Below are 14817 nucleotides of genomic sequence, written 5' to 3' on the forward strand. Positions count from 1 at the left end.
CAGGTCAGGGCTCTGTGCAGGCCAGTCAAGTTCTTCCACACCGATCTTGACAAACCATTTCTGTATGGACCTCACCTTGTGCAATGGGGCATTGTAATGCTGAAACAGGAAAGGGCCATCCCCAAACTTTTGCCACGAAGTTCGAAGCACAGAATCGTCTAGAATGTCATTGTATGCTGTAGCGTTAAGATTTCCCTTCACTGGAACTAAGGAGGCTAGCCCGAACCATGAAAAACAGCCTCAGACCATTATTCCTCCTTCACCAAACTTTAGAGTTGGCACTATGCATTCTGGCAGGTAGTGTTCTCCTGGCATCCGCCAAACCCAGATTCGCCCGTCGGACTGCCAGATGGTGAAACGTGATTCTATTCTTCAGAGTCCAATGGCGGCAAGCTTTACACCACTTCAGTCAACACTTGGCAACTAACGCTTGGCATTACGCATGGTGATCTTAGGCTTTTGTGCAGCTGCTCGGCCATGGAGAGCCATTTCATGAAGATCCCGACTAACAGTTATTGTGCTGACGTTGCTTCAAGAGGCAGTTTGGAACTTGGTAGTAAGTGTTGCAACCGAGGACAGACGATTTTTAGGTGCTGCGCGCTTCAGCACTTAGCAGTCCCATTCTGTGAGCTTGTGTTGCCTACCACTTTGCGTCTGAGTCGTTGTTGCTACAAGACATTTTCACTTCACAATAACAGCACTTACAGTTGACCGGGGCAGCTCTAGAAGGGCAAAAATGTTATGAACTGTTGTTGGAAAGGTGGCATCCTATGACAGTGCCACGTTGAAGGTCACTGAGCTCTTCAGTAAGGCCATTCTACTGCTAATATTTTTCTATGGAGATTGCATGGCTATGTGCTATATTTTATACACCTGTCAGCAACGGGTGTTGCTGAAATAGCCAAATCCACTCATTTGAAGGGTTGTCCACATACTTTTGTATATATAGTGTAGGTTAGACACCAGTCTGACACCAGTCTGTCCCATTGGTGCTGTGACCTGGATAGGTATCTGTGAGGAGTTGAAATGGGTGGTGGGGTGTAACGAAGGTGGTTCTGTAAACTATTCTTGTTGTGTGTTTAGAAACCTTTTTTGATACCTAAAGAGATTAATTTGGTAGTAACTGTAAGGCCAGTAACTGTAAGGTTGCTGTTTTGGGCTGACAGGCAAAATCTGGCAGGTGTGAGCCAGACAGTTGCTGGTGTCATTGACTAAGTTCAAACTTGGGTCACTTGTTACCGTGCCGAACTATAGGCAAGGTAACTATAGGGGGGCAAACAACCAGAGGTTTGCTGGTTTGAATCCCAAGTCCGATTGGAAAAATCTAGTCTTTGTGAACCGGCAAATGGAGGTTTTCTGGTGTCTAATCCTAGATGCCATATCCTGTCATAGTGCCACAACCACAAAATGACTCTAAAGTGTAATATTTTTGTATCTTGGGGGGGGGGGGGGGGGGGCTAACACAAGTCTTCAGGTCTCACACGAGGTTACTCCAAACTACAGATGTAGGATATTAATTACACCAGTTTCTCACAGCAGGAAAATAATCCTGCAGCAACAGGAAATGTGAACTATTGTGTGAATTCTAATTAATATACATTTTTGTAGAAAAATCAAGTCAAAAACAAGGTGATCAAATTAAGATCCTATATCTGTACCAAACCACCTCTGTTACACTTCCAGGCACAGACTAGATTCTAATCCGGGTCTCTCTAACTCGGTCTACCACAAGGTCTCAAGCAAGGTACTCATCCTGATATATGGGTACTGTGATAGCAAAAAGGCATATTCCAGTTGAACAATGCCCAGGATTCAATTCGAGTCTTGGAAGAGCTGCGTTGTAGCACGGTTGACATTAAAGGTTTGAGCGGACATCTGCAGTGTTTACTGAATCTTCGCGACAAGAGTCAAATTGCCTTTAAATGGTGGATACTCAAAAGGGCCGATCGGACTGAATCCCAGCCTAAATTGAACCTGGGGTGGCAGGTAGCCTAGTGGTTAGAGCATTGGACTAGTAACCAAAAGGTTGCAATCTCAAATCCCCAAACTGACAAGGTAAAAATCTGTCGTTCTGCCCCTGAACAAGGCAGTTTAACCTAGGCCGTCATTGAAAATAAGATTTTTTTCTGTACTGACTTGCCTAAAAATAAATCAAATAAAGTAATGATGTGTTCTATTGAAACTTTTATTCGAAAAATGAATGTCAGGAATGGTTTTGTAAAGGTTTCATGAATGCCAATCTAAAGTCTAGTGGAGTGTTACCCTGTGTGTGTGTGTGTGTGTGTGTGTGTGTGTGTGTGTGTGTGCGTGCGTGCGTGCGTGCGTGCGTGCGTGCGGCGGGCGGGCGGGCGGGCGGGGCGCGTGTGTGTGTGTGTGTGTGTGTGTGTGTGTGTGTGCATTTCAATGTGTGCTTGTGATTGCCTCGACATTGTGCACGAATATCCCTAGTATAATGTGCATGAGTTTGTTTGTGTTGTAATTGGCAGTGGGTGGTGATATGTGCATCAAACTGAGGAAAGTATAAGGCTACATAAAATCATTTATTTGGTATGCTATTACTTGATTGAAGTTATTCAATTATTCATCAGAAAAGTTGCTCCTCACTGATTAATGTGATAACCACCTGTTAATGTACTGACGTATTACATTTAGCAGGAAAAGCTCTTACGTTAAAGGTCATAATTTTATTATGTCAACAGGCAAGTTATCTTAACCGTTTCATTCCATAACAAATCTAAAAGGTATTACCAATAGAAAAGTTATTACATTAACGCTGTTCGTACATTAACCGTTGTTACACTAACATAGTTTACATGAAGAGCAGTACATAGTCTGATCTAGTCTGCTGTCTAACATACCATTGCAAGCCTGGCAAGAGGCTGCTATGAGCCTGTCTACTTGGAATCAATTGTCCCTATCCGTGGGAGTCTGCTGAACTATCCAATAACTATGCAATCCTTTGTCATTTCCAGAGATATCCCTTGCAGGGAATGTGTTCTACTGTTTGTGATGCTGTGCAGCTGAAAGTATTGAGAAATATCCCACAGGCATCTATGAAAATCATCATGCATTTGTTGTTTGCAGGAATCATCTTTTTGAGGAGCACACGGGTGCTCAGGCAGGCTTCTAGATGAATTGTGATATTAGTTTGTTGAGTTGTGGAATAGAACTGGGGGAACAGTATAGACCAACAACTAGGCCCACATTTCAGGTTTCATGTCCCTGTGCAATACATCTCAAATAACATGTTTAATGTGTTTTCTTCCGTTTCAAATGTAAGTCTTATGTCACTCATAATAATACGTTGGTCCCATATTGCTCTGCTGTTGCATAAACAAATGCCTGTTGGTATGTTGATGTCCCTACCACAAGTGAGACACATGGAGCAACATGGGGGTGTTACAGCACTCACTGAGTGCCACTGTAAAATGTTGAGTGAGTGAACTGAATGTATTGGGGATGAAAACTAAAAGCTGCCTGTAGCATCATGATCATGCATAATTACACGCAAACTCCCCTGAGGAAGAATCTTACATTATAAAATGAAAACATTTCCAGCCAAAGCTCTCTTGTACAAACAGTATGTGGGCTGATCCAGAACAAAACGTGCCTGAGTAACATGCCTCATGTTCTACCGCCAGCTTCCCTTCCATGCCTACACCTTGGTCCTGAACCACAACATGGGTTTACATGTTCAAGATCTACTTAAAACTCTTGTAAGAATGTATGTTCTCTCTAGTAAAAGGAAGTTGCCGTTCTAGAATCGAACTGTAGGTTAGGCTATTCTTTGTTCCTTGATTTGGACATTTGCATTGGTAATAACGTAATTATAAGTATATTATTCAATTCAAAAGGCTGGTGTCTTGTATCTGGTTTAAATATCCTCCTTTGTAAAGGAATATATATTTAGAACTGTAACTATGCCCATCCTTGCATGTTCCTTAATTGCCCTGTATATTGTATAAGTCATGGCAATATACTGTATCACAACTGGTTGGGATGGGAAGTCCCATAGGGCAGCGCACAATTATTTTTTATTTAACTAGGCAAGTCAGTTAAGAACACATTCGTATTTTCAATGAAGGCCTAGGAACAGTGGGTTAACTGCCTTGTTCAGGGGCAGAATGACAGATTTTTACCTCCTCAGTTGGGGATTCGACCTTATAACCTTTCGGTTACAAGTCCAACGCTACCGTGTTGTCTGGGTTAGGGGAGGGTTTGACCGGGGTAGGCCGTCATTGTAAATAAGAATTTGTTCTTAACTGACTTGCCTAGTGAAGTAAAGGTAAAATAAAATATAAAAAATTACAACTGCTCATATTGACAGAGGCTGCTTGGACAGATTAGGGTCGCGCGCTGCGCGCTCTCGAAATAGGAATTCACAAACCTCAACTGCGGATATTTTTTTTTGAGTATGTGCCTACTGCCCGGGGCGCCAACGCAATCTGCACGGCGTAATGTTGTGAATGAGGGATAGAATGACGTCAGTGGCCCAATGTCAACAATGTAGCCATTCAGAGTAGGCGTTCCATTCGAGTGTAATAAACAGCGGAGACGGAGCAGCACGCTGCACAGGATCATCACACACACTGACATTTGCTGAAGAAGAACAACAACACTTTTTTATAACCACAAAACTTAATTTAAAAAAAGAAAGAAATAAACGAATAGTGTAAAGTAAAGGTATTCTCCCTGCAGTCGGGGGCTTTAGGAAACTGCAAGGAAGTCACCATGTGATAAAAAATATTTGGTAAACGGACAAAAAGGTTGGATTACAAGAAAACAAGCGAAAGTTAAAAGGTGAGCTGCATGCATATTTCAACCTTTTTACTGAAATGTGTTATCGAATGTCTTAATTATTTAATTATTGTGCAAGTGCTCGAATAGACTATATATAGTATGTTTATAACGGCGAATGGAGTTCCAAACTTGTACGGTGAGAGGACTGTTCATGTTTGGAGTTCGAAGATATGAAAACCTCTCCAAAATAATACATGCGTAAATCTCCAACACTTGGCGGCATGCATCTGATCATTTTTGTCTGGTTGTAGCTATTAGCCTAGTTTTGATTGTGAACACTCGTTTTAAGAGTGAAACATACGGCTATACCACATCCTGTTATGATCTGAGTCAGTCCGATTTGAGCTCCCTCCGATTTGAGAGTAGTGAATGCATTGCTATCCTGGAGGAGGAGGAGGAACGTCTGGGTTAGGCATGACTCTTGTTTTCGCTGAGAGAAAAGAAGCTGTCACTTGCAAAGGCCTTAACCGTTTAATGGGCCATGGTGAAGGCAAATACCCCCAGTCCGAATTCCCGCCCTCATTCACTGCAGAAATGAACTCGGGGTGATTCAAATGTGCAATGCAATTAAATTTACGAGTATAGCTTATACATTAACGATTAGGCTACTCTAACTGACAAATTCCATTGACGATAATAATGATTATGATTAGTATCATTATTGTTAGGCTAGTATTATGTTATTTAGTAATTATATTATATTCTTTAAAGCTACCCAATGTGCTCCTGCGACGAATCGGATGTTAAAAAATAATTTACTCGCATACATTTTACAGTAACTTGTTGCTTTTGAGTAACAAAAGCAATTTGGCAACAGTTGGCTGAACTGCACTCATGTAAAACTAGTATCCATTATACTACAACCACCCCATTAATCCACAGAAAATCAGCGAAATATTTGCTGTGTAAGGACTGCGAGCTTTATTTGGTTCAGCAGCCAATGCAATCGGCTCAATAGTCCGAGGGTGCCATTTAAAGAGCCAGAACATATATTTCAGTGAAACCGGGGGAATGTGATCCCCCCTCTCCATATTTGCATTATAGTCCTAACTCAAGTTTAATTGAGGTTACATGTGTTTACAATAGTTCATATCCTCAGCCTGGTCTCATAGCAGCCCAGCATTTCCTACAGCAATGTGGTTTGAGAAACGATATACTGTATAGCCTACCTGCCACAAAAGCTTCGCCTTTACCCACGGACGGTCCTCGTGCTTTGTCATCGCTCACTTTATATTGGCAACAACGTGGAGGGCATTATTGCCGTTATACATATTTAGCCTATTTCCCATAATTTCATTATTTCTATTCAATGTTTTTATTGACGTTTTAATTGACGATGGGATAATTGGTACAGTGATTTAGCGGCTTTGTTTGTCCTCATCTTGAAATCACCGACGGACAGCGGCTCTGATCCGTCCATTAGGCTACTATAGTTTACACACCATCTCTCTCGCATGCTGTGCAAAGGCGACCACGTTTGCTGCGCTCGGCTGTGATAAGAAAGTGTCATGTGTGTTCTCTCCGCGACGCACATTTAGGCAATCTGGGATTGCGATGCGTTGGCAATTTCCAAAGAATGACACCATAGCCTTACAAAACAACTAAATTTTAATCTCTACCATCGGCCATGTGTTGTCAAATGAGAATATGTCTGGAAAAATAAGCGCTGCGTTTCAGATGAACGATGTTGACATTTTAATGCGGTGTTACCGCAGTTTGTAGCCTATAGCAGTGTGACATGCACCTAGAGGATCAAGACATTCCTTTGTCTACTAGTGCATTTCAACCTTACTGCTCATGGCACAACAGTGGCTGATTGTGCCATGAATATGCGCGTTGAAAATATGTTTTCAGTGATCATTCATGATTTGGACTGATGTATGTAATTTTGAAAACTAATTTCCCATTAAATTGAGCCTCAAACGCTTGAGAAGGCTATAACACCATTATAACTCATAGGCCTAGGTATAGGCTATCTAATTGGATTACATTTCCTCTGTTCTTGAACCAAGAAACACAACAGTAGAAAATATACACTTTTAAACTATGCTTCTATCCCATTGGTGTAATTGATGCGCATTTTATCAATCAATATGGCAATGCACGCTATGTAGCACTTGTGTAATCATGTGCTGCAGATATGATGCCATTGTTCTGCCGTCTTTATCTTCTGTACATGCGCACGCTTCCCCTATTAGTGTCAGTGTATGCTTCACTTACCCAGTGAATCTGAATCTATCATTTGAGGCATTGACAGTGAACCTTGGCTGGATACAGTATATGATGCAATATCACACCAACAACCCACATCAGACATTATATAGCCATTTTTGTGTGTGTGTGCTTTGATTAATTTGTTTTGGTTGGAACATTTCTTTCCTTTATACGTTTTTTGTTGTTGTTGCATTATTGTAACTGTTTTCAACAGCATCATTTTACAGTCAAAGTAATTATGAGAGTCAGTTACTTCTATTACCTCGAAGACAAAGAAGAAAAAAGCACATACCTTATATTCCAATATTATCATAAAATCCAAGTTTCCCTCACAACTCACCGTTTATCACATAATGACAGACATGATGACTGGTCAATATCCCTCTCATGCAGGGATAGACTATTAGGGAAGTTGTCTGAATTTGACTGTCCCCGTCTCAAATGGCACCCTTTTCCATACATAGTGCACGACATTTAACTTACCTTTGACCTGGTCAAATGTCGTGCACTATGTAGGAAATAGGGTGCCATTTGTGATGTAAACAGATTGTTTGAGGATCCACACATAATGAGTCCCAGTAGGGTTCCCTCCCAGCGCCTAACCACCGCTGAAATCCCACACTTGAACAAGATCTCTTCACCTGACACCGTTTGTCCCTCCCATGCAGTCTTTCCATTCTCATTCCACGTCCTTAAACGCAGAAGTACCAGGCCTACATACTAACTCATACATACTAACTCATACATACTAACTCCTCTTTGTGTTACCTTTGCTTTGTGGTAATCTTGTGTTGCCATGTTAGCAATGCCCTGTACCTTGCATGTAGAGGGAGAGTAGCAACAGTGCTGAACTTTCTCCATTTATAGACAATTTGTCTTACCGCAGACTGATGAACATCAAGGCTTTTAGAGATACTTTTGTAACCCTTTCCAGCTTTATGCAAGTCTTCTGAGATCTCTTTTGTTTGAGGCATGGTTCACATCAGGCAATGCTTCTTGTGAATAGCAAACTCACATTTTGTGAATGTTTTTTATAGGGCAGGGCAGCTCTAACCAACATCTCCAATCTCGTCTCATTGATTGGACTCCAGGTTAGCTGACTCCAGACTCCAATTAGCTTTTGGAGAAGTCATTAGCCTAGTGTTTCACATACATTTTCTAACCTACACTGTGAATGTTTAAATTATGTATTCAATATCATTTGTGTGTTATTAGTTTAAGCACACTATGTTTGTCTATTGTTGTGACTTAGATGAAGATCAGAGCAAATTTGATGACCAATTTATGCAGAAATCCAGGTAATTCCAAAGGCTTCACATACTTTTTCTTGCCACTGTAGATATTAGGTATATTATGCACATGAATGGAACTGTCTGTAGGAAAATAAATAGGTGTTTTTTTTACAAGGGAACAATCAAAAGGCAAATGAAATGTATCTGTCTTGAGCAAGTTACATACAACTTTGTTTTCGGCATCATTAAAGGGGCAGTATGTAGCTGCTACATACATTTTTTGACATATAAATTATGAATGCTATATAATTATAGATGAATTATAATCATGAGTTTAGTTCAACTGTCACACCCCATCAGAACCCAAAATATAAGCTTCTTTAACTCAAATGTATGTAAACATTGTCAATGTAAACAAACCCTGTAATAGCCTCAAAATGTGCTTATATTCATTTAAAACATAGAATAAAACTATAATTTTGATATCTTCGATGGTCAGTCCTTGCATCCATAGCTCTGACTATGAAAGTGATAGTGGTTACATTTTCTCCAGGCCCATCCTTCAGCTTTTTACCAAAACAAAGGCGGGGATTCCCTTTTTTAATTGTTTCAACTGCGGATTGCCACGCTAAGGGGTTGTTCTTATCCCTCCAGGCATTTTAAGTAACCCCTACCAGCAAAAACTCAACATCTCTAATCACAGTCTTGAGTACGAAAAAAAATGTGTTCCCATAGTTCACCTACGTCAGTACAAAGGCATGTTTGTTATACTGGGCTCCAGCCAGTGGGAGCCATAGATGGGACAGCACTGCTGGGAGAACTCTAAGATCATGCAACTCAGGCCAAGGGCTTTTATTTCTCTCTCTCTCTCTCTCTCTCTCTCTCTCTCTCTCTCTCTCTCTCTCATGTGAATTCAGACTTCATTATCGTGCCAGATCCAGCTCCATCTGCGGTTGCAATGCCCTCCATGAAACAGCCCTGTGTTGCCTGCCCCTCACTGTGTTCCCTTCCAGTTCACTGCACCTATCCGGTGTATGTGACAGTAAAACATATCACAGACAGAGTGCCAAAAACACATCACACGCAAAACGCTACAGGAACGATACTGATTGCTCTGTTTTGCTTGGAGTTTTTATACTGCCTGCGAGAGATTATCAAGACCCCTAAATAACCCCGGTGACTGTGTAATCAGACTGTCTGTGATCATCTGCTGTATTTTCCACCAGGATGAGAGTGACTGACTAGATCACCTCAGAGCCCCACCACGTGGCCCCAGGCCTTGACGCAGACAATTAACTTAATGCTCATTAGGAACCCATCCCGTGATCATCCATTACTTTTTAATTGTGCAAAACGGATTTCAGCAAACTAACTTACTCACATTTGGTCTGAATTGGGCTGAAGTGAAAACAACAGAGACTAGGGACGATGATGGAACCACTAGTCACATAAAATAATAGACATCCAATGAAGTGAATCACTCAAGGAGAAGTAGTAATGAGCCCTTTCAGATCACTTTGCAGTGATGTCTTTGTTCAGAAGTGAATTGGAAGACGCCACCGTGTTTGATCACTTTCCCTAATGGGCGCTCGGCATGGCTGTGTGCTTGGAGGTGCTGTGTGCTTGGAAGTGTCCTCCTCACATTGCTGGATCTTCTGGTTTCCTTTGTGAAGCGTAGAGGGGGCTGGGGGAGTGTGAGGAGCGGGCGTGGTAAAGCCGGCACAGCTGCCATTTGGACACGGTGAGCCCCTCACAGAAAAGGCGCCAGCATAGGAGTGTTCTCGCGCTCTCTGGTGAGACAAGACTATGCCAAGGAGTGGGCTTGCAGTGCTCTCAGCCTCAAGTGTCACTGAAGAGCCTCAATGATCAGCTCTTATCTGAGGGCAAAGGCGTGAGTATCATGCCAAAGGAGTCCCTTTCAGCTGCTGCTTGACAGTACGACTGTTGTTGTATTGGTGATGGGATACCAGTGTGCTTCTTAAATGGGAAGTCAATACCAACACCTGCATTTCCTGTCCACTTCCATTGAAATCAAACCCCTTTTTTCGGTTCCACTTGTAGATGTATAGCAATGGCATTCAGTGTCACTGTCAATGTCTGTTTTAATTATGTTTTCACACCATTGTTTTCTGTGCATTTGCTCATTTGTATATCTTCTTATGGTATCACGTGAGAGTGCATGGCTACATGTCTTAAAATTGAGCATTTAAATGTAGGCTGTGCATGTTTTCACCAGCCCTGCCACTGTGTGTGGTCCTCTCCTCTTAAGCATCAGAGGACTTGAGTGACGTACGTGATGATGCAAGTCATTTTTTTCTGTAGTTGACTCGGAAAATGGCGGCATAGGAACCACATCAAGAGCCTCAGCTGGGCCTATTTGTCTGACTGTGTCAGCAGCACAGTTACAGTCCAACATGCACCAGGCAGGCATTGGTTCTTTACCAGAACCACATCCAGCTAAGGAATGGCCAAAGAGCAAATGAACCAGTGTGTCATGGGAGTAGTTGTATAATTTAGATGACAAATCCCTGTCTGCATTTTGTTTCGTTTCCTAAGCCTTTGTTAGTGTTGCTAAGATGCATATTCTATATTTAGAGCAAAGCAAAACACCCAGTTCTGTTCCAGGTGTTGTCTACTCCCTTGGGGGCCTTCCTCTCATAGTGGTGATGACATGCATGTTACACACCTTATCAAATTAGGGCTGTTTTGCTGTGAATTTGAGGCAGAAGAACTGGATCTTGTCTGCAGGGTGTCTGTGTTGGGTATGGGGAACGCAATAGATCATACTCCTCCTAGTTAAATTTAGAGCCATCCCCTCCCGCCTGTCAGCATTTTCCATCTGCAGCAGCTGAGTCAAATGCGGAGGCGAACCGGAGCCCCTCTGACCAATGACCGACTGCTCACTCATCCACCCAGTCAACCTCCCATTACTAAACCAACCAACTTACACTGCCTTACTTTCAGCTCCTAGTGGAGCAGAGGGGCTCAACAGTCCGATTTACGGCATCTAGACGTTTTATTAATCACTCGCCTGCCTGTCTCTAACTTACTCAGCGCGTCCTCATTCACGACTTGTTTTACACTGCTAATGCTTTCCTCTTCAATAGTTCAAAGCATGAGTCTGCGAGGGCTACTCTTTTTTTTGTGAAGGTTACCCTCTATCTCTGTCGGACGCTAACTGATTGTGTTGTGGCCACAGCCTGACACGATGTCAGGACAAAAGAATTCTGTTCTGTTGTCTTCCTATTTAGCCTGAGGTCACATCCTTGCTGTTATCCCTGCGACAATCTCTTTTGTTCTGCTGGTGTTCAGCATTATACAGGACGTATTGTTGTGCAGAGAAATGTGCAGCACATCAATGAGGGGTGTGCCAGAAAGCTAATGTGTGGGCTTCAAGTAGAGTTAAGCTGTATCTCTGCACAGGGTCTACACAAACCTGTGAGGGAGGACATACAGTCGGAGTCACACGAGTGGCACACAGGAATCACATCAACTATTGCATGTCAACATCATGCTTTGTCGTAATATACAGTGGCTTGCGAAAGTATTCACCCCCTTGGCATTTTTCCTTTTTTGTTGCCTTACAACCTGGAATTAAAATAGATTTTGGGGGGGGTTTGTATCATTTGATTTACACAACATGCCTACCACTTTGAAGATGTTAAAAAACATTTTTTATTGTGAAACAAACAAGAAATAAGACAAAAAAACTGAAAACTTGAACATGCATCACTATTCACAGCTGCAAGTCTCTTGAGGTGTGTCTCTATAAGTTTGGCACATCTAGCCACTGGGATTTTTGCCCATTCTTCAAGGAAAAACTGCTCCAGCTCCTTCAAGTTGGATGGGTTCCGCTGGTGTACAGCAATCTATAAATCATATCACAGATTCTCAATTGGTTTAAGGTCTGGGCTTTGACTAGGCCATTCCAAGACGTTTAAATGTTTCCCCTTAAACCACTCGAGTGTTACTTTAGCAGTATGCTTAGGGTCATTGTCCTGCTGGAAGGTGAACCTCCGTCCCAGTCTCAAATCTCTGGAAGACTGAAACAGGTTTCCCTCAAGAATTTCCCTGTATTTAGCGCCATCCATCATTCCTTCAATTCTGACCAGTTTCCCAGTCCCTGCCGATGAAAAACATCCCCACAGCATGATGCTGCCACCACCATGCTTCATTGTGGAGATGATGTTCTCGGGGTGATGAGAGGTGTTAGGTTTCCGCCAGACATTGCGTTTTCCTTGATGGCCAAATAGCACAAGTTTAGTCTCATCTAACCAGAGTACCTTCTTCCATATGTTTGGGGAGACTCCCACGTACCTTTTGACGAACACCAAACATGTTTGCTTATTTTTTTCTTTAAGCAATGGCTTTTTTTCTGGCCACTCTTCCGTAAAGCCCAGCTTTGTGGAGTATACAGCTTAATGTTGTCCTATTGACAGATACTCCAATCTCTGCTGTGGAGCTTTGCAGCTCCTTCAGGGTTATCTTTGGTCTCTTTGTTTCCTCTCTGATTATAGATAATGTTAAAAGTGCAAATCTAAAAAAGATGATATTGTAAAATGTAATTTGAGTGATGCAACAGACCTGCAAAATCTCAAATGAACAGTCCACAGGCATACTGTCAATATTTCCGTAATCTTCATTTCACCAGAGATATGGTATTAGGTGTTGAGGTATTCCTTCACTTCATTCACCTTGGCAACCCATGTCATCATCGGATTCCTCACAATCCTGCCAACAGCAATTCTTCCGTAAAAGAATTGGATATTTTTTCCATGTGTGCTCTCTCTCTCACCGAGCCTTATTAAATTACAAGGGTTTTGTCGTCGTTGTCGGTCATTTAAAATAATATAGGTTGATACCTGAGTGAACCCGAGTCCCAGGGTGGCTAGAGGGCCCAACGTTTCCTGCCAGTATAATTTTGTTTCCCCCCTTTTCCTGTTTCTCTCCTTAGTCGATGGAGGGGGGCAGCAGTCTTTCAAGCATTGGAGAGTGGAAGGTATTTAAAACAATCAGTGGAGTCCTGGTAAGGGGAGTGAGATCATTGTTATAGTGAGGGAGCGAGGGAGTGAGGGAGGGAGAGTAGAGGGAGAGCTGGGATGATCCCGTGGCAGTCTGTTGTTGTCTGTCTGCCAGACCCAGGCCCAGGGCAAGTCAGCCGTTACTGTGAACTCTGAGGTAACCCTTGGCTTTGGCAAAGGTCACCATTCCTTCTAGACGTATTTATTTGTACTGCTTAGCATATCAGAACGGCTCGCCCGAAAAACAAAATATTCCCTGTGTGTGTGAGGGGATGTTAAACACAGAGCTCCAACATCTGTGTCTGATGATTTACGCTGTATGAATAATAATTATTTTTTTCTTTCTCGAATGAGTCCCTTTCTCCAGGGTCAAGATAAACAAGTCACGACATAATAATGATTATCTATGAATCAGCTTCATGGAACTTCTCTTTATTTGTTTTCATGTGTAGGCTACTTCATTGATTTGCCCCTGCAATTATACAAGTATAACCATTTCATACTTAGAATCATGCAGTTACTGTCAGTTATTCTAAAAAAATGTTTGAAATGTGTTTTATTACGGTCAAAATACAAGTTCCTGAAATACAGAACAATATTTTAATTGAAATCATTGAAATCGAAGCAGTGTAGTGTAAAAGTAGACAAACACGTACGTAGTGTGGTTTTGGGTATGGTGCAGCTGTAGACCTAGCTAGTGTTTATGAGACTGTTGGGTGTTGGGGATCTTCATCCTGTGAGACTTGCACAGGTGGTTGGGAGGAGGGCGGAAAGAGAGGAGGTGGGCGTGGAGGAGCAGGGGCGTAGTGCCCACTTCCTGTTGAAATACTGTAAACCAGTTGGCTCACGACCAGATCAACAGGATTTGCCTTGCGGTGGCAGCTCTCTCTCCGCCTCACAATAGGCTGCCATTGGTGGAGGAGCTTTGTGTGGTGGTGTGGCTAGTTGTGCCTGTTTCTTGTGTGTGGTGTGTTTTCTCGATGAAAAAAAAACATAAGTGTAGCAAAGAAAACACATTTGGAACAGATCATTCAACTCTCCCATAAAGAAAAAGAATAGCAAAGAGTATACAATTACAATTTTGCTAGTATTATTAAATATGAACATTTACCATTTTAAAGTGGTGCGTGTTTTAAAAGAGAGAGAGTGAAAGTTAGAACCACAGATAAAGGGATGGATTTTCCATTTCGTTTTGCACACTTGTGGAATGGAAAACATTAAAGTATGGCTCAGTAAAATCCACAATGGAGTTTGACATTTGGAATGTAAGCTCTTCCTGTACAGCGTATTCCTAACGTGGCTACTTGTCACTCTGTATTACCATCCTATAACATGCATTAAAAACTGGGTGGTTCGAGACCTGAATGCTGATTGGCTGACAGTCGTGGTATATCAGACCGTACACGGGTATAACAAAACATTTATTTGAACTGCTCTAATTATGTTGGTAACCAGTTCATAATAGCTATAAGGCACCTCGGGGCTTTGTGATATATGGCCAATATACCACACCCCCTCAAACCGTATTGCTTAAATATGAATAGACTGAA

At 42.1% G+C, this 14817-nt stretch overlaps 1 protein-coding gene across 1 annotated transcript in view; it reads left to right on the forward strand.

Annotated features, from left to right (window-relative positions):
* Positions 1–4531: 4531 nt before the first annotated feature.
* The window catches only part of bach2b (BTB and CNC homology 1, basic leucine zipper transcription factor 2b), a 94855-nt gene continuing 84569 nt past the window's right edge, over positions 4532–14817 (forward strand). The window contains exon 1 of the mRNA XM_029677017.1: positions 4532–4800. The gene's annotated coding sequence lies outside the window, so the exon portion shown is untranslated. The remainder of the gene's footprint in view (positions 4801–14817) is intronic.

This window comes from Oncorhynchus nerka, linkage group LG13 (genome assembly GCF_034236695.1).
Source record: "Oncorhynchus nerka isolate Pitt River linkage group LG13, Oner_Uvic_2.0, whole genome shotgun sequence".
Lineage (NCBI taxonomy): Eukaryota > Metazoa > Chordata > Actinopteri > Salmoniformes > Salmonidae > Oncorhynchus > Oncorhynchus nerka.